The sequence below is a fragment of the Muntiacus reevesi genome, chromosome 13 (genome assembly GCF_963930625.1).
Source record: "Muntiacus reevesi chromosome 13, mMunRee1.1, whole genome shotgun sequence".
NCBI classification, from domain to species: domain Eukaryota; kingdom Metazoa; phylum Chordata; class Mammalia; order Artiodactyla; family Cervidae; genus Muntiacus; species Muntiacus reevesi.
In genome coordinates this window covers 28,768,683-28,789,755 of record NC_089261.1, presented here as the reverse complement: position 1 = coordinate 28,789,755, position 21,073 = coordinate 28,768,683, and the positions used below count along the sequence as shown (strand labels likewise).

At 40.2% G+C, this 21,073-nt stretch overlaps 1 protein-coding gene and 1 pseudogene across 1 annotated transcript in view; both read right to left on the bottom strand.

Annotated features, from left to right (window-relative positions):
- Positions 1 to 21,073, bottom strand: part of FBRSL1 (fibrosin like 1) — a 412,476-nt gene that overhangs the window by 28,343 nt on the left and 363,060 nt on the right. The window lies entirely within an intron of this gene.
- Positions 8,714 to 15,410, bottom strand: LOC136146028 (zinc finger protein 268-like; annotated as a pseudogene).

Sequence of the window (21,073 nt, the reverse complement as noted above, 5' to 3'; positions counted from 1 at the left end):
GCTTGTCTGTAAAACTTTTGGTTTTTTGGTCAAGTCTGAAGGACTGATGCTGAAACTGAAGCTCCAATACTTTGTCCACCTGATGTGAAGAGTCAACTCATTAGAAACGACTGATGCTGGGAAAGACTGAAGGAGGGAGAAGGGGATGGCAAAGGATGAGATGGTTGGATGGCATCACCAACTCAATGGACATGAGTTTTAACAAGCTCCAGGACATGGTGAAGGACAGGGAAGCCTGGTGTGCTGCAGTCCATTGGGCCACAAAGAGTTGGCCACCACTGACTGATGGAACAACAACAGTTAAAGTAGTCTCCTTTGGTTTCCTCCTAATAATCAATGGCAATCTATTACTTCCCCCAACCCTTCTCTCTCCTCTTTCTAAGCTTAACTCATGTTCTTGCTTTATCAGAAAATATCTTTATATAGTATTTTTCCATCTTTGCTGGATGAGCTGGTTGGATCACATCACCAACTCAATGGACATGAGTTTGAGCAAACTCTAGGGGATAGTGAAGGATAGGGAAGCCTGGCATGCTGCAGTCCATGGAGTTGCAAATATTCACACATGACTTAGTGACTGAACAGCAACAATCTTTGTTCAACCCTCATTTTAGTCCTAATCAGCCCTTTAGCTGGATGCTCAACTTCTACATTTTTGTACAGTATACACCAAGACACATATTTTTCTCAAATAGATGTGAAAATGTGTCTGCACCATTTTTTGAGAAAAAAAAAAAAAAACTATCCATTTTCCAAATAACTGATTTTATAATAATGACCAAAATCAATTCACTATGTAGTGTGTAATTTTATTCAGGATTCTCTTGTTTCACTAATGTTCTGTCCTTTCAGAAGACCACACTGTCTTAGCTACCGCAGCTTAATGATAGGCCTAGAAATCAAATAGTACAAGTCTTGCAAATATTCTTCCTGTTCAAAATTATGAGTATTCTAGTTCCTTTGCTATTCCACATAAACTTCAAGATCAGTTTGTCTATTTTTACAGAAAATCTTCCTGGGAATTTGATTGGAAAGAGATTCAATCTAAAATTCAGTGTGGAGAACGCTGAAACTTTAACAACATTGAACCTTCCAATTCTTTAACAGGGCATAGCCTCCCAATATCTAGGTCATCATTATTCCCCTCTTCATTGTTGTTCCTAGCATGTATTTCATTTGACTTACATTTAATGATTCCATGGTAGTTTGCTGGTTTGTTTTTTGGTGTTATCATAAATAACGGTGCATTTTAACCCAGATTTCCCATTGAATCCTGGAAGTGTGAAAGTGTTAGTTGTTCAGTCGTGTCCAACTCTTTGTGACCCCATGGACTGTGGCCTGCCAGGCTCCCATGTCCATGGAATTTTCCAGGCAAGAATACTGGAGCAGGTAGCCATTTCCTTCTCTAGGAGGCCTTCCCAACCCAGAGATCAAATCTGGGTCTCCCGCATTGCAGGCAGATTCTTTACCATCTGAGCCACCAAGGAAGCTGTTGAATATGTAAAAAAGAACTGATTTGTGAATGTTGATTTGATATTTTGCTATCTTGTTGAATTGACTTGTGACTTAAAAATTTTTTTTCTGTTGGAGCATACTTGACTTACAATGTTGTGTTAGTTTCTGCTATTGTACAGCAAAGTGAGTTACTTATAAATACACATATATCCACTCAGATTCAGTCCCCATATAGATCATTGCAGAGCACAGTTTCCTGAGCTATATAGTAGATCCTTTTCAGCTACCTATTTTATATATAGCACCGTATATATGTCAAGCCCAATTTCCCAATTTATTCCCTCTCCACATTGGTGCCGCTTTTTTGGGGGGGTAGTTTTAAGAGGAGTTTCAGTGAAAGCAATCATGCTGTCTCTGAACACAGTTGTCATCTTCCTTTCCAATCTGTATCTTGTTTTATTCTTCCTCTTCTTTTTTTAAATTTTTGGCCATGCCACATGGATTGTAGGATCTTAATTCCCCAACAAGGGAAACTATAGATGGAAGAAATTTTGTATGCTTTTAATTATTTATAAAATTTTAAGATTAGTGATCTGGGACATGACCTGTATTGGTGAATGTTTCATATGTAATTGAAAAGAACATGTATTCTGCTGTTGGATGTTCTAGATATGTCTACCAGGTCTAGTTTGGTGTCATTATTAAGTCCTTCTATAGCCTTCCTGATATTTGATCTTCAAGTTATGTTACTGAGAAATAAATGCTGAAGTAAAATGGTAGAGTATATTTCTTCTTTCAGCTCTTTTTTGCATGATTTGAAACTTTCTTGTTAAGTACACACATTTAGGATTTTTTTTTTGTAAAATGATGCTTTTCCTTATATAACACTCCTATATATTCCTGATAATTTTCTTTGAGCTTAATATATATTTACTTTCATAAAAGGGCACATATTTTCCAATGTGAGCTCTTAGGCTGGGAGATAAGGTACAGATAAATCAATCTGATCTGTATTTCAGTTGTCTGACGTTTGCTGAAGCTTTTGGCTGATTAGTACAAAACTGTCTACAGATATTTCAAGGGCAGTCCAGGATGAATCTGAGTGTGGAAACGTTGAAGAGATCTGATTGTGTTCACAGCCAAGCTGCCTGGTTTCAGAGTTTTGTAAAACATCACCCTGCCTTACAGCCTGCAGTTTATTTTGGTTTTCCTAATAGACAATCACATCCACAAACAACAGGATTTTTGCCTCAGCCCTAAATCCCAATTCCTTACAACTTTTTGTTCTCACATATTGGCTAGAATTGCCATTGTTGTTATTGTTGTTTAGCCACACAGTTGTGTCCAACTCTTTGCAACCCCATGGATTTCCTCTGTCTATGGGAAATCCCAGGCAAGAATACTGGAGAGGGTTTTGCCATTTCCTTCTCTAAGGGATCTTCAAACCCAAGTCTCCTGCTTGGCAGTTGGGTTCTTTACCACTGAGCTACCTGGAGCCCTTAGAACTGCCATTACCTTGCTATAATTAAAGGGGTGTAAAATTCTTTAACTTGATAGTTTGATTAAAAAGTGATAATAATTTAAGCTATTCTGGGTAACCTAGTAGAAGGAACTAATTAATAATTGCAGCAAACTACACAAAGCATATTTTACAGTACAGAGAGAAAGATCCTAAACATCCAAGGGTTTATGATGCAATCCTTACTGTTATATTGGTTATTACATTCAATCATACACTTTAAAAAGTCTTTATGTTGTATTATGAACATGTATATCACTGATAGTTATATACTTTCTCCAATCTTTTCCTAAAATTTTGGGACATCTTTATAACCTTAAAGTCCTTTCTAAAGGAAATTATTTTGTCCAAGTGAACCAAAATAATAGTGAAGTAGGGACTTCCCTGTTGGTCCACTGGTTAAGAATTTGCCTTGCAATACAGGGGATGCAGGTTTGATCCTTGGTTGGGGAAGTAATATCCCACACGCTGTAGAGCAACTAAGTCTGTAAGCCACAACTACTGAACCCACACACTCGGGAGCCTATTAAGCAGAACTAGAGAGCCTGCCTGCTACAACTACTGAAGTCTGGGTATTCTGGAGCCCTCACACCACAACTACTAAACTTTATGTCACAACTAGCAAGTCCTGGCACCACAATGAAAGATCCTGCATGATGCAAAAAAGATCCTACATGCTGCAACTAAGTCCCGATGCAGCCAAATAAATAAATGAATAAACACATTTTTATTTATTTTTAAATAAATATATATATTATATGATAAAATAATAAATTTATAATAAAATAATATATATTTATTAAAATATAAATTTATTTTATTTATTTATTTATTTATTTATTTTTTGTTCAAAAGCATTTATTGCGATGTGGGCCTCGCTCCACGCCAGACCTAGGGGGGAACACATGAGTCGACAGAGGCAGGGGTGACAGCCCACGCTCTCGGACAGGGACCCTCCCGTCCTCCAGCTTCGCCCCCACCAGGCGAGGTGACCCGGGAACACGGAGGAGCCGGAGGACAGAGCGAAACGGCAGTGAGACGGGCGGCTCTGAAACCGAAGAAGGGCGGACTCCAGGCGTAAAACCAGATGCAACGGCCTCCAGCTCCGAGCGTCAGAAACAGCCGCTGTTTCTGGGGGCGGAGCGTCTGGCTGGTGGCGCCTCCCGTCCGAGGGGAAGGCCAACACGTGTGCGCAGAGAAAGCAGAGGCCAGAGCAGAGGAAACTCGGAAAACGTGGCCCCAGCGCGCAGGGGGCGTCCCAGTGTGGGTCGAGGGGCACGTGGGCAACGACCCTCAGCCGAGTGGGGAGACGCCCTCTCAGATGAGAGCAGTCCTAGTTCAGACACACACCTCCGGTGAAAAAGGCAAGCGGTCAGGCCTTCCTCACACACAGCGTCACGTTACCCTGCAGGTGGCGTCACAGACCAGCCTCCGGATCACACGCCTCTTCTCTTCCAGGCCAGGTCAGCAAGCAGATGACCGGGAGCCGAGTGCCTGGGGAGTGTCTCCCCACGGTGAAGGCGGGCACCCTAACTCTCGTTTTTCTAGTCCTCTGCCATTCCTCCCTGCATCCTGAGTGCCTGCCAGTGCTGGCGAGAAGCCCCTGCCTTTCACATTTGCATGGAGGACGAACGTACACGCAGGACAGACACACACAGAAGCATTTACAGCCGCGTGGCGAGTGATGGAGCCCTCGGCCGACCGGGACTGACCGCGCCAGTCACAGACCTCAGGCCTTCACTGGCCGAGATGCAAACTCCCATCACCCTCCCCCCCCTCCACCCCACTCAGGTTTTAAAGTTTTTACTAATTTAGGAGACTAGCAGTCTCCTTCATAATTTCCATGTGGGGGCTTTTGAATAAACTCGAGTTAGAAAATTCTAAGCCTTCTTCCCCTAAACCCCCGGCCCACCCCATCCCCAAGAGCATTATTCACAGAATTCACTTTAAAACTTCTGGCAAATATTGAACTACAACTTATCACTAAATTCATTAATTTATATTTATTAAAATATAAATTTATTTTTATTTATTTATTTTTAAAAATAGTGACGCAAACATTTCTACTGAGGCTTTACCTCATCCGAACAAAAACAATCATAAATCATCTTTTCTTTTCTTTTGTTTTGGCTTGGTTTCTCCCAAGTGTAAGTTTCTGATATCTACAATTCATTCATTTTATATTTTCTCTCACTAAAATCCTAATTATTAATAAATTATGAATTTTAAAGGATTTTATTCTATATTCATTTGCATTATGGAATTTCCTTTCCATGAATGCTACCATATTAAAAATTATTTTCTGACATTTATTTCATTCATATTGTTCCTCACCTGAACAAACTTAAAGAAATGGTACAATTTCCTGCTGAGAACTTTTATAGAGTTCACTGAATTCATAGGGGTCCTACGTTTACTTATTTTTAGTGTGTGTATAAAAAACAGCTTTCTGTGGATATCCTTCAACATGCCATACATACATGGTACACAATGAAATGATTTACAGAGTTCCTCTCCTGCATGAATTTTCTGGGAATTCCTGGAAATTCACTTTACAGAGAAAGCTTCTTACATATAATTCATTGGTAAATTTCTCATCTGCATGAGTTCTCTGATGTACAGTGAACTGTGATCCAACAAAAGGCTTTCCCCCATTCATTGCATTTATAGGGTTTCTCTCTTGTATGAGTCCTCTGATGTGCATTGAGAATTGATTTCTGAGAGAAGGTTTTTCCACACTCACTGCATCAATAGGGTTTCTCCCCTGAATGAGTCCTCTGATGTACAATGAGCTTAGATTTTCTAATGAAGGCTTTTTCACATCATTGCAGTCATAGGGCTTCTCTCTTGTTTCCATCCTCTGATATACAAGGAGCCAGAATTTTACACTGAAAGATTTTTTCACATTGACTATATTCATAAGGGTTTTCCCCTGCATGGGTTCACTCATGTACAATGAGTAGTGATTTCCAAATAAAGGCTTTCTCACATTTGTGACACTCATATGGTTTCTTTCCTGAATGAGTTCTCATGTTTATAATGAAGTTTGACTTGCTACTAAATGTCTTCACACACTCATTGCACCCATAAGATTTTTCCCCAGTGTGAGTTCACTGATGTGAGATGAGCTGATCTTCTCTATTAAAGGCCTTTTCACATTCATTCCACACATAGAGATTTTCTCCTGTGTGAATTCTCTGACATACAACAAGTTGTGAATTAAAACTGAAAGATTCCCTTCATTCTCTGCATTCATGTGGTTTCTCTCCTGTGAGTCCTCGTATGTATAATGAGGTAGGGCTTCCTCCTTTAAAAAGCTTTCCCATATTCATTGCATCCATAGAGTTTCAATCCTGTCTGACTTCTTTCATGTACAACGAGGTATGAATTCAAACTGAAAGCCTTTCCACATTGATTACATTGATAGGTTTTACCCCAGTGTGTGCTCCCTGATGTACAATGAGCTATAACTTGAAAGTAAAAGATTTCCCACATACAGTACAACCATAAGGTTTCTCTCCTGTGTGAGTTTTGTGATGTACAATGAGGTTTGACTTTGTATTGAAGGCTTTTCAACTTTCACTGTATGCATAGGGTTTCTCTCCTGTATGAGTTCTCTGATGTGAAATGAGATGGTATTTCTATCTGAAGGCTTTCTCACAGTGACTACAACCATAGGGTTTCTCTCCTGTGTGGGTTTTATGATGTGAAATGAGATGGTAGTTCCAACTGAAGGCTTTCCCACGTTCATTACAACTATAGGGTTTCTCTCTTGTGTGGGTTTTCCAACGTATAATAAGGTTAGACTTTGTTTTAAAGGCTTTCCAACATTCACTACATTCATGGGTTTTCTCTCCTGTATGAATTCTCTGATATATCACGAGTTGTGAGTTCAAGCAAAAAGTTTTCCCACAGTCACTGCATTCATAGGGCTTCTCCCCTGTGTGAATTCTCTGATGTATAACGAGTTGTGAATTCAAACTGAAGGCTCTCCCACATTCACACCATTCATGGTGTTTCTCTCCTGTGTGAGTCCTCTGATGTAAAACGAGGTAGGACTTCATTCTAAAAGCTTTCCCACACTCACTGCATCCATAGGGATTCACTCCTGTGTGACTGAAAGGTTGTTGCTGAACCACAAAAAAACGCCAGGATTCTTGGCCTCCAGAGGAGAAGAATTCAATCCAGGGCCAGAGACGAGGCTTGATTGCTCAGAGCTTTTGTGTAATAAAGTTTTATTAAAGTATAAAGGAGATAGAGAAAGCTTCTGACATTGGCATCAGAAAGGAGCAGAAAGAGTACCACTCTGCTAGTCTTATATAGCTGGATGTTATACAGTCACCAGCAGCTGTTAATGAAAGAAAGGAATGTCTTAAAACTCAGAATGACACCAGGCCCCACATCCATAAAATGTATTTTGGGATAATCTTGGCAACAAATGAGTCATCCCGGGCCATAAAATAATTGACTTGAATCTTGTAGAAGGGCGGAGTACCACACAAATAGTTTTGTTTACATAGATTAGGGGAACAATGTCTGAGTATAACATAATGGTTGTCAAGTAAGTTCTGAGCCATTAGGCAGAACCGACTTGAAGACAGAGTCTGGGGTAAGTGCATAGTACATTAACATAGCTTAAGACAAACATTTCCATAAGAAAAATGCATTGGTTAACTCAAGGTTTGAGAATAGTTAACTTCAGGTGGAACCAGGTGTCATTACAGCAACACAGTATTTTAAGAGAAACCTTTTTAAATTTGTATAGAGAAGGGAAAAAGTAAATATATATATATATCACTAGTTTGTTTCCTCCTGCTGCTTAGGAGAGAGATAAAAATGTCTGACACTTGCAGCCTATTTCCTCCGTTTGGAGACCCCTGGCCTTCCTGCCTGTCACCCTCTCATGACTTATGAGTTGTGACTTCAAACTAAAGGCTTTTCCGCACTGATTACATCCATTGGGTTTAACCCCACTGTGTGCTCTCTGACGTACAATGAGCTGTGACTCACTGGAGAATCTCCCACATTCACAACAACCATAGGTTTCTCCCCCATGTGGGTTCTCTGATGTACCATGAATTAAGACTGTATTAAAGGCTTTCTGACAATCAATGCCTTCATAGGGTTTCTCTCCTGTATGAATGCTTTGGTGTATAAAGAGTTGTGATTTCAAATCAAAAGTTTTTTCAAATGCACAACACTTGCAGGGTTTCTGTCCTGAATGAGTTATCTGGTGGGAAACAAGCTGGTCTACTCTACTGAAAACTTTTCTACATTCACAACATGCAGGGATTCTCCCGTGTGTGAATTCTCTGATGTATATAACAAGTTGTGAATTGAAACTAAAAGTTTCCTGACAGTCACTGTATTCATGTAGCTTCTCTACTGTGTGAGTTCTCTGATGTGCAATGAGGTAGGACTTGCTGCTGAGGTCTTTCCCATATCCATCACCTTTGTAAGGCTTTTCTTCTGCATGAGTTTCCTCAGGCACCCCAAGGTATGACTTGCTGCTGAAGGCCTTCCCACGGGAACTGTAGTCAAAGGGCTCTCCTCCTATATGCATTTGTTGGCAAATGAGCTATAACTTTCTGTTGGCAGTTTTCCCAGGTTCAATACTTCCACAGTGTTTTATGCCAATAATAGCTTGTTCATGTTTAGAATGGAAGGGTGATTCTCTCTGTACACGTAACCCATTAGGATTCTTTCCAGCATGATTGCTACTAAAATCTATATTATATTTCAAATTCTTTCCATTTGTGACACATTTATGAAGTCTTTGTCTTGAAGAAATATAATCTTCACTAAGAAAATAGTTTTCCAAATGCAGTACAGGGACAGTCTTCTGCCTTAATTTTCCTGATGCCATTCCATACAATCATTAATTTCCCAGACTTTATCTAGAAATGAAAATACTCATGTTGTGAATAGTAATATGATCTTGGTATAGCATAAAATTACCTTAAAAATGCCATGTCATGAGGTTTTTCTTAGTTTCTGATATCAGTTCTGAACATAAATAAAATCTCAAGAGTTAAGGTACCTGGACACTGGACACTGGACTCCAGTGTCTGGAGTCCTGGACAACTCCTGGACACTGAGGAAAACAAAGCAACTCAAAACATGAACATAGGCATAGGGAACTGCCAATAAAGAGAGTCTTGAGTTTCAAATTTTTGTACTATACCTTTTTTAGAAAGCACAAGGTAAAATGAGGAAAACACAAAGTGGGAAAGATCTCTAAGCACTAGCATTATTTAACAAATAATTGTTAAATACCTATTATATGCCAAACATTGTTAAGCTCAGGAGAAAGAGCAGAACCATTGCAGATTGGTTTACACTCCTCTTGGGAATAAAGGTCCACTGAATACCCAAATAGATGAAAATAAACTCACAAGAAACATCATCATGATGTTTCAGAACACTGTTAAGCAGCAGCCAGTAAAACTTCCAGAGAAACCAAAAACGTTTCATATAATAAATCAAAATTTACAATGGATCTAACTTCTCACTAGCATCAGTAGAATAAAAAAAAAAAAAACAGAACACTCAGGAGTAAAGTATAAACATTTTCAGAGGTGCAGGTCCAACATTTATATCAAATGCACCCTTTCACAGGAAGCTACTGTGAGAGGTGTTCCAACAAAACAAATCTAGAAAAAAGAGGACACACACCATAAAAAAAAAACAAAAACAGAAAATTTGAAAGGAGATTCCAGGATAAAAACTGTACAACCAGGTGATGAGAAAAGTTAGGTTACACCAGAGGAAGTCACAAGACCTGAGAGTGATGTCATCAGGAAGATGAAATTGACAGAATCACTAATTTAGCTGAATGTACCAAAAGAATATTTAGACACGTGAAGAAGAATCTGGGGATAAATTAATTAAAAATATGAGCAATAACAGAGAAAACTGGAAAGGCAAGTAAAACAACTCAACAGAAAAAGTGATTTATGAATGAAAACCAACAACTGTACACTTGTATGATTTGCCTGTGAATGGAAATTACATAGTCATGAAGATACAAAAACTGAAGACTGTTCTAAGCAAAAGCATGAAGTAGTTTTATTAGGATCATGTGGGTATGAGAAGACAGTGTATATACCATGGGGAATATGAGGGGAGGAGGATGAAAGAGAATTAAATCTATCCTTCACACTGAGTAATTAGGAGAAAATCTAGGTACAATAGAATAAGCACTGGTTATTCAGAAATCATGGAGGAAAATTCACTAAGAAAGGGCTAAGAGGTGAAATTGTTTTTTTCCAAGAGGAATGAAAAACAGAAGGGCATGATGAACAGACACTGGTTAAACATTAACCACCCTGCACTGCTGCCAAATTCCAAATATACAAAATAAATAAAGAGCAAAACACAGGACTAAGTCCTCAGGCACAATGACAAATATTTGGAGGCTGAAGAGAAGAGAGAATGGGTAGGGTGGACCTAGGTATCTCAAAGTAACATGCTGACCAAAGTGATGGACAGAACAGGGTATTGAGAGAAGACAGAAGCAGGTCAGGTTTGAAAACTGCAATATCACAGAATCTTAATACCTCATTTCAGGTTCCTCTAAAGCCTAAACTTGAACTCTCTTACTCATTTTGTACACAATGTCCAAGTTATATGTTCCTAAACACCGATTGCCAGCTGGGACAATATCCATTCCCATGTACTGAGAAATGAATATGAGCATGTTTGTCTATTACAATGGCTTTGAAGTGAGTATTACTGTCAATTAAATGGTCTTAAAGTCACAAATGTTTCCATCAGGAAAAACCAGGCCAGTGAGTAATTAATCTTTGCCTTTGAATCAGATTTGCTCACGTTTGGCTGTCAGTGATGTTACTATAGAATTCAAAGTTCATGGATACTGAATCTGTCAATTTCTATACTTTACCTTTCCAATCTTTCTGTTGCTAGCACCACACTCCTTGTTTTTCCTTGGTTCTCACATCTCTGGTTTTCTTCATTTTGTTTCCCAGGAAATCTAATGAATTTGCTATTGAGCATTTTTTTCAACAATAATTCCAGAAAATCAGATCATTGCTGGTATCTCAAGGGATAGCACAAAGAATTCAAGAAATTAACACAGAATACCAGAGTCAGTGAGTAGAAGACAGGAATTCACAAGACTGAAAACTGTTTAAACATGATTCAAGACTGTAATAAACATGATTACTGGCTGTGGCTCATCTTGAGTTTAGCTACAGAAGACAAAGGAAGAGGAACTCAGGCTAAGAGAGAAGAACCCGGGGCTCAGCAGGCCACAGCCGTGGCAGAAGCGCTGGAACAGCCTACGCAGCCCAGTTCCAATGCACTGTAACCAGCGGCTTCCCTGCGGTGCCGCTGCTGCTCTCCCAGAACAAGGTTCCGCACGTCTCTCTACCACTCAGCCTGTCTGGCTAGTTGTATGTGGATAACTTATCTTTAATTATAGATCACCAGACCAGGAAGACACACCACCAGGTCTAATTAGAAACAATAATCCTAGACTTGTACTAATATGGTTAAGAATGGAAAGAGGTGGTATAGAATATTTTTGGAGGTGGATGGATGGAAAGAAGGATGGGACTGGATGCTCCCTCACCAAAGAGGAAGATGAAAATGTACAGTGCTGCCTACCTGACAGTTCTGCTGTCCTTCTCCTGGCTGGTAGAGATCTGATTTTACATCCTACCTCCATCCGTAAGGCCATGTGCTTCAGTTAGGAAACTGGAGACCCATCTCCATACCCCCTGCCAAAGGGGAAGCATGATTTATCTGAGCCAACAGTGATGGTTTCATTTCCCTTGCCTGAGTCTTCTTTAGACAGGGTAGGTGATAAAAATCTAGCCTATCAAACATGGTAAGTCGGCTAGGGTTTCCTGAAATAGATTTTAATATCTAATAAAAAAGGGCCACATGGGAAGGAACAGTCTTTCTTGTCCCACTGGCCACTGGTATATCTGCAGGTGTCAGGTGGAACTGTAATGATCTGATGACCATGAGGGAATTAATCTGAGGAAAATACTGACATAGTTATAATGGCAAGGAAGAGACAGACATTCGGGGATTAAGTGAGGCAATGACTAAGAATTTAGTCATCCTTAGAGCTGCTCCATGTCAGGACATTTTGTGATGTGTAGTAATAAATCACTTCTGCTTAAACAGGTTCATTCAGGATTAATAAAAAATTGCAGGTGAAACAATCCTAATAATACAAAGACTTACTGTTGATTTACCCAGCCACGTTTATTAAAAAATACATAGGTGCTTAGGGAAACATATCTGACAGTCACATCAGGACAAACTAATAGTACAAAAAGAGTATAAGCTATAAATTTGGCTGGTAAGTAGAACAAGTGAGAAATGAAATAATACTAGCCTTGTTGGGGGTAACGATTGAAAAGATGGTGCTTTAAAAGACTTATTTTTAAAGGAGTAAAATACGGCAGATTATAACAAGACTAGTGAAGACAACTGCATATAAAGGAGTTTTAAGCTCACTCCCCAGTGTCAGGAAAAAGAATTCAGAGCACAGCAGAACTAACAATTAGGAAAGAAAGAAGACATTATCATACAGCCATGGGGCAGGGAAGAGACATTTCAATTCCAGTTTCTGAAAAATTAGACAATGGAGTGGCCCATGTAGGGAAGACACCCTGTGAACCAGTTAAACTCAGTACCAAAGGGCAGATGAAAGGTAGACAGGACTGCCAGTCACAAACAGAGAAAGGAAGAGCTCAAACCTTCAGGGTGGGAGTCTGCTAAAACTGAAAACATATGACAAAAGTAGGGAATATAGAAAAGACCCCTCTGGACTCAAGAGAGGAGAGCACGTGGGTCAGTAAGGCATAAGGAGAATAAGCACTCTGCCATGCAGTGTGAGAGGGTGTTCAGTGGAGTGTCACCTGAGTATGGAGAGAGGGAAAGGCTTCAGGAAAGATAACTAGTATCATCAAATGAGGCAGGAATAACCTCAGAAAGAACAGTGGTGACAGAGTGACAAGCAAGGAGAAACAGAGGGGTAGAATCTCCTAACAGGTTTCAAGGAGAAGGAAACTGGACCTGTGGTTGTTAAATATGAATGTGAATAATTTTAAAAAAGAGAAAGAAAGTAGAAGAGGTGTGAAAGTCACATCCAGTGAAGTAAAGAGGAAAAGCTGCTTAAATGCAGGATGAAATGAGTCTATCACCACGGGAAAGTATGACGGAAGCTGACAATGCCAGAAAAGAGAGCATGAAGAGAAAATGGTCACAAATAACACAAAAACACAAACAAAAAGGAAACATCACATAAGAACTCACAGCAATTCTGAGGAAGGAGGAAAAGATCTAAATGTCCTGGTCACTCACCTGGATGGCCCTGACTCAGGATTTGCATCATTCATAGCTCTTCTTGTTCCAACTGGAAAATGATACTGGGTTTGGTGTGTTGATACCCTGTGAATGAAAAATCACAGACAACCTGGACCAAGGCTGCCTGGGACTCAGGGATTCAGAAGAACAGAGAAGACTCAGTTTAGAGGTGGCATGATAAAGCTGCTCTTTTGCATTTGGCAAAGTAAACACCATTCAACCAGTGTATTCTGATGTCAAAGGGAGAATAAGAAAATCTGACCTCTAAATATAAGCCCCAAATCATCAAGTATTTTACAAAAGTGCCCCAGCTTTCAGCTACCAAGAAGGGGAAGCTACAGATTATACATACTCCTTTCAGGGAGGCATTACCCACCCAGGGACACCAGGTTGCTGTAGTTTTCCAACATCACACTCCTGCACAGGCGCTTCTCAGCTGGGACCAGCAGCTGCCACTCTTCCCAAGTAAAGTCCACAAACACATCCATGAATGACAATGGTCCCTGAAAACGCATATCTCCATTCAATCTCAAATCATTTTACTGAGTTTGGAGTAAACAAACGGCTGCCAAGAGAGCCAATTATTTACATTCTGCTTTGGGAAAAAGCAAACATTCATTGAAAATATCTCATCAATATGCATTAAATCAGTTAACTTTTCATTAAACATATAATAGCATGTGCCCGGTGTCGACTGCAAATTGGCACTTACCAAGAGCGTTGCCAAAGACTGAACAACAAAGGCATTTGAAACCTGCCTCTACAGAGACTGCTATAGCTGTTGACCTTCAACAACCCCCGAGGGAGTTCAGGATGGAGTGAGGCACTCTGCTCAAGGGAATCTGGTGGGACAGGTCTTTAGATAGTTGGATGTTTTTAGAAACAGATTTTATGATCTCAGTCCTTGCATCTCCTCGTATCTAGAGAAGCAATAAATCCCTTCATGGTGACATCAGACCCTCATGACTAACAAAAAACCTTTTGTAAATTGAGTGCTTCATGGTATTGAACTCTCCCTTCACCAAAACCTTATATACTGATTGACTTTCCCCCACTGCCACTTTGGAGCAGTCTCTCAGAGCCACCTGAGATGCTGCCTCCCAGGCTGCAGTCCTCATTTTGCCCCAAATAAAGCTTAACTCACAATTCTCAAGTTGTAGATCTTTTTTTTAGTCGACACAGGTATTCAACTATGTGTAGGTAATATAAAATGGATGAAAGACAGTCTTGCCTAAAAGAAGTGTTCAGCATTGCAGAGAAAAGCAAAGGTTAAATACATAAAATGTAATAGGGGGTCCTTTGCTATATGACACAAGGACCCTAAAGCTGGTGCTCTGTGATAACCTAGAGGGATGGGAGGCAAAAGGAGGTGGGAGGGAGGTTTAAGAGGAAGGGGACATATGTATACCTATAGCAGATTCATGTTGATGTATGGCAGAAGTCATCACAATATTATAAAGTAATTACCCTCCAATTAAAAAAAAAAAAAAGAATAGCAGTAGTTGGTAGAGAATGTGAGGCAAGTGGACACCCAGACATTCCTTATGGCCATATAAGAGGATGGTGCTTAGTGAAACAAAGTTCTTAACAAAAAATATAAGCAATAGAGCAGGAGACACATGTGTACATGCCATGAACATAAATTAAAAATGCATTCACACCAACAACAATACACATTTTGTAAACACATAAAAAGAACAATATGCATTTTAAAATTGTGGGGGTGGAGAAGGAGCTAAAAATCAAGTCTGGGGAAACCAGGAAACAGGGACCTCAGGGACCTTCCACGACCTAAGGAGAAGTTAACTAAATGCTCCCATCTAAGGACCTCTCCCCACCAAAAAAATTAAAAAGGAATAAAGAAAAGAAGTGGAAATAAACAAGGACTCACCCAGGATTTCTTGACTTTAGGCTGCCTCTGGGAAATAAGCAGACACTCCAGGACCTGCGCTGTCCCAGGTCTCCTGGGCCTCTGCCGGGGTCCTCCAGGGAGAGGCCTCTGGTCAGGGGTCCCTTGACCCAAGGTGGATTCTTCACCTTGAGGCTTTCTGCTTGCATTGCATGAGCTGTCCTGCTCCTGGAGAGGTGGCATCTGTAGAGCAAGCACACAATTGAGAGCACATATCTAACCTTGGTCTCTTTTGCTGGTGACTGCACTCACCCCAACTGCGCCAGGGGTTCCCCAGACTGTGGTCAGTGCTGCTGGGGGGCAGAAGTGAGAGGAAATGGAATTAGGGAGCCCAGCACACTGACTACAGCTCCCACACAGACTCTGCACAGGCCCCCAGGAACCCCGAAAGAGCAGCAACCACACTGAGCTTTAAACAGTTTCAGGCAGACAGTTATGAAGAACATGATGCCAGGTGCTAAGGAGTAAATGACCCTGCTTTAGGTGGGTGCACACCAGAAGTAGATCTTGGATGAAATAATCTGTGTTTCAGTAGAGTTTCTTCTCTCAATATCTGGATATCCATGAACAACTCATTTAATCTCTCTCACTGAGTCTTACTGTTTGTTGTGAAACGTTGAGGGTAGGATGAGATCAGGGTGGCAGTGTAGTCTTTTCATGCCCCAATAAAAACAAGAGGGCTACAGGAATAGTAAAAGAAGTCAGAGATGTCCACAGCCAGAAAAACAGACCCAAGTGACAGGGCTCCCCACAAACTTCGGAATCTAGGCAGATGCAACCTAACAGTACAACTGCGGGAGTAGGGGCCACAGGCTGCTGACCTCCAAAGCCACCAGTTAATGAGCATCCCCAAGAGGTGAGCACCTCCCAAGTGGAATCTGAGCCTATCAGGCTCAGGGCTGCAGGTGATGAAAAAAGATGTTCCCAAAGTTGCTAAATGATCTAACAGTGCTGTGGCCATCTAGGAACACAACGTTCTGAGAAATAATGGGCAAACAGTCCCTCATAGGAGGTTGGGTCTTCCCTGAGAGGGAAAGCTGCTGGAAATGAAGCCCAAAGTGATCAGCACGAGAAGTGAGAAAACAAGATTTGGGCACAGAGAGAAACAACAGAAAGGAGCTTCAGAGGGTTAGAGGGAGAGGGGAGAAAAGGGAGGAGGGAAAGGCATTAGGCAGTCAGAGCAAAGGATCCAGAGGCATTCATTTCAGAAGTTACTTTAACAACAAAATACATGGCGCAAAAATGAGTGAAACACGGCATATTGAGCTCTGGGAAACCCAAGGTGAGAGGCAGAAAAAAGGCTTCCTGACAAGGCTTAGCGTTGAGTCTGATCAGCTATGTCTCTGTGTGTATCTTTACTTCCAAAAGAATCACTGTGAAGATGAACTAGAAACTTAGGTTACCTTGGGAGGAGGGGAGGAGGAGAGATGGAGGCTTGTCTGAATGCACCATTATACACTTTCTACTTTTGAATCACTAAATACGCTACATGATCAAAAGGAGGAGGGAGGGCAATCCCTAAAGTTGAAAATAAATGTCAACAAATACATTTTTGTTTATGCAATTGGAAACAAAACTACAAGAGACAATCAGTTTTCTACCTGACCTTAACATGTGGTATTTAACTATGTATTCTTTGGATAAAATGAGGTATAAAGACTAACTGAACTTCATTTAGTATCCTAGTTAACAGTAACAAATTGCTATTATTTTAAAACCATCCTTGCAATGTTGTGAAGTAATTAGCCTCCAACTAATAAAAAAAAATTTTTTTAATAAAAAAAAAAATCTTATGTTTGCTATAGGACATGACAGTTATATCACTGTTATTAAGGACCAAGATATCTAGCACATGACAAAAAGATGCAAGAGTAAAGTTTTTCACCTTCCTGCACAGCTGGTAGGGATATAAAATGGAGCAACCACTTTGGACCTAGCTTGGCAGTTCCTCAAGGTGTTAAACCCAGAATCACTGTATTACCTGGCAATCCCATTCCGAGGTATACACTCAAGAGAATTAAAAGCCTGTGTCCATAGAAATGATTGCACACAAATGTTTTTAATGACTTGACTGCTAACAGCCAAATAAGCATCAATGGATGAATGGATAAGCCAAAAGTGATCTATACATGCAAAGGTACATTGTTTAGTCATAAAAAGGAAGGAAGCACTGAAGAATACTACTACATGATGAACTTCTGTACTACATTATATGGGTATCCGACAATTACCTTTTTTTGACCATAATGCAAATACCTGATTGTACTGAAAGCTTCTGATTTCTGAGGCACGACTAAACATCAATCTTGGGTAAGTTCATTTCTAGCCACACAATTAGATAAACAGCCAGGATGGGACCCCCCCCCCACCTCCGCCCAATGGTCTCCTCATAGCAAGCCCTGGGCGACTTGAATGACTGCTCCCTGAAGTGAACCCTGCTCTTCCCTTCCTGTGCCTTAATTCTCAGCTTTATATCTTAAATTCATCAATAAATAATGAACCTGTAAGCCCCTGTGATCCAAATATGGGCAGAACTCCCAGTCTACGTTCTCATTCTCTCTCTGCTGTATGGCCCTGGTGTGTCCCTACTCCCCAGGATCCTCAGTAATAAACCTTATGTTTTCGAAGATCCCTGATGGTTGTTGCTGAGATGCATCTTGCAATCACAGTAAGAACCATAAGGATGGGTCCAGCCATGGCAATGGATCATTGGTGAAATGTCTGTGGGGGCTGTGACTAGGAGCGGCCCAGGTAAGCCCCCGTCTCAGATATTCCTAGTCACAGCATCATTATTGACAGGCTGAGACCAACACAAAGTCACTATGAAAACACTGTGCTAAATGAAAGAAGCCAGATATACATGTCCATAGGTGATATGATTCTATTTGTATAAATGTCTTCCCAGGTGGTGCTAGTGGTAAAGAACCATCTACCAATGCAAGAGATGCCAGAGACACAGTTTCAATCCCTGGGTAAGGAAGATTTCCTAGAGTAGGAAATGGCAACCCACTCCAGTATACTTGTCGGGAAAATTCTAAGGACAGAGGAGCCTTTCTTGATTGGAAAATTCCACAGACAGAGGAGCCTGGTGGGGTACAGTCCTTAGGGCGGCAAAGACTCGGACATGGCTGAGTAAAGCACATATAAATATCTAGAATGGGGAAATTCATGAAAACACAGTAGATTAAATGGCAGTCAAGGGGACAGGGGAAGGAGGGGATGGAGAGTGGCTTGTGAATGGGGAAAGGGTTTCTTTTGGAAGGAATGATAATGTTCTGGAACTGGACATGGTAATATGTAGACAAGTCTGAGAATACTAAAAATGACTGAAGTTACACTTTAAAAGGGTGAGTTTTATGGTATATAAATCATACCTCAATAAAGCTTCTATTAAAAGCAATTTTTAAATTCAATTATTTTTCATAAAGGAAGTTTTGCAACAGTTGTCTCATCCATGTTTGCAGCATGCCTACTGTCTCAGAGATCCTCTGAAGCCAAGATCCAATCTCATCTCTGACCCCTAGACAATCTTTATTCTGATTCTCTCCATAGACCTGCCTTTTCTGGACATTTTATATGATGGGGACCATAATAGATACTGTTCCTGGCTTCTTTTGCTCAGCACAATGCTCTGAAGATTTATTCATGTTACAGACACACCACTGGTTTGCCCCTTTATTGCTGAATACTGTTCCATTTTGTCTATACATTCACCACTAAGTCCACATTTATTATATATTTTTTAGCTTTTTATTTTATATTGGAGTATAGCCAGTTAACAATATTGTGACAGTTTCAGATGCACAGTTGAGTGTCTCAGCGATATATATATATGCATCCATTCTCCTCCAAACTCCCCTCCCAGGCAGGCTGCCACAAAACATTGAGTAGTGTTCCTTGTGCTATACAGTAGACACTTCTAGTTATCCAATTTGAACACAGCAGTGTGTACATGTTGATCTCAGACTCCCTAACCATCCCTTCCCCTCATCCTTCCCTGCAACCATAAGTTTGTTCTCCAAGTGTGTGAGTCTGATTCTCTTGTGTAAATAAGCTCATTGGGGACTTCATGCTGGTCCAGTGGTTGACAGTCTGCATGCCCATGCAGTGAACATGAATTTGATCCCTGGTCCAGTAGATTTCACATGCCTTGGGGCACCACAACTACTAAGCCCATGTTCTAGAGCCCAGGAGGTGCAAATACTGAAGCCCAAGCACTCCAGAGCCTGTACTCTCCAAAAAGAGATGCCACTTCAAAGAGAAACTCATGCACCACAACTAGAGAGTAGCCCCTCATTGCCACAACTAGAAAAAGCCCAAGAGCAACAACAAAGATCCAGTGCAACCAAAAATAAATACTTTTTTAAAATTTCATTTATATCATTTCTTTTTAGATTGCACATATAAGGGATGTCATATGATATTTCTTTTTCTCTGTATGACTTCACTCAATATGACAGTCTCTAGGTCCATCCATGTTACTGCAAATGGCATTATTTTATTCTTTTTTAATAGCTGGGTAACATTCCATTGTATGTATGTGCCACATCTTCCTTATTCATTCCTCTGTTGATGGGTATTTAGGTTGCTTCCATGCCTTGGCTACTGTAAATAGCGCTGCAATGAACAGTGGGGCTCATGTATCACTTCAGATCATGTTTTTCTCCAGATATATGCCCAGAAGTGGGATTGTAGAGTCATATGCTAGTTCTAATTTTAGTTTTTTAAGGAACCTCTGTACTCTTCTCCATAGTGGCTGCACCAGTTTATACTCTCATCAACAGGGCAGGAGGGTTCCCTTCTCTCCACACCCTCTCCATTATTGTTTGTGAATTTTTTGATGATAGCCATTTTGACTGGTGTGAAGTGATACCTCATTGTCATTTTGACTTGCATTTTAGCATTTTTGAACATCTTTTCATGTGCCTCTTGGCAATCTGTATGTCTCCTTTGGAGAAATGTTTCTTTAGGTCTCTCACCATTTTTTTGATTGGATTGTCTTGATGATATTAAGTCTCATGAGCTGTTTATAGATTTTCAAGATTAATCCCCTGTTGGTTATATCATTTGCAAATATTTTCTCCAATCTGTAAGCTGTCTTTTCATTTTGTTTATTTTTTCCTTTACTGTGCAAAAGCTTTTAAGTTTAATTAGGTCCCGTCTATTTATTTTTGGTTTTATTTCTGGGAGATAAATCAGAAAAGATATTGCTGCAATTTATGTCAAGAGTGTTCTGCCTAAGTTTTCTGTAGGGATTTTACAGTGTTCGGTCTCACATTTAGGTCTTTAATTCATTTTGAGCTTATTTTTGTATATGCTGTTACAGGACAATCATCTTGTTTATTACATGCTTTCCAATTTTCTCAGGACCATTTGTTGAAGAGACGGTCTTTCTACCACTGTGTAGTCATGCCTCACTTGTCACAGATTAATTGATCACAGGTGCATGAGTTTATTTTATCCTGTTCCATTGATACATGCCCTTATTTTTTGTGCCTGTACCATCCTGTTTTGGTGACTGTAGCTTTGTATTATAGTCTGAAGTCGTGAAGCCTGATTCTTCCAGCTCTGCTTTTCTTCCTCATGACTGCTTTGTCTATTCAGGGTGCTTTGTGTCTCCATATAGATTTTAAGATTTTTGTTTCATTTCTGTGAAAAATGCCCTTAGTAATTTGATAGGGATTGCATTGAGTTTACAGATTGCCTTGAGTAACTATAGTCATTCTCAAGGCACTTGTTGGTGCCCAGAGTAATATAGTTATTCAAACATGGTATATCTTTCCATCTGTTTGTCTTCTTCAAGTTCATCAGCATCTGTCCTTTTTGTAATACAGGTCTTTTGTCTC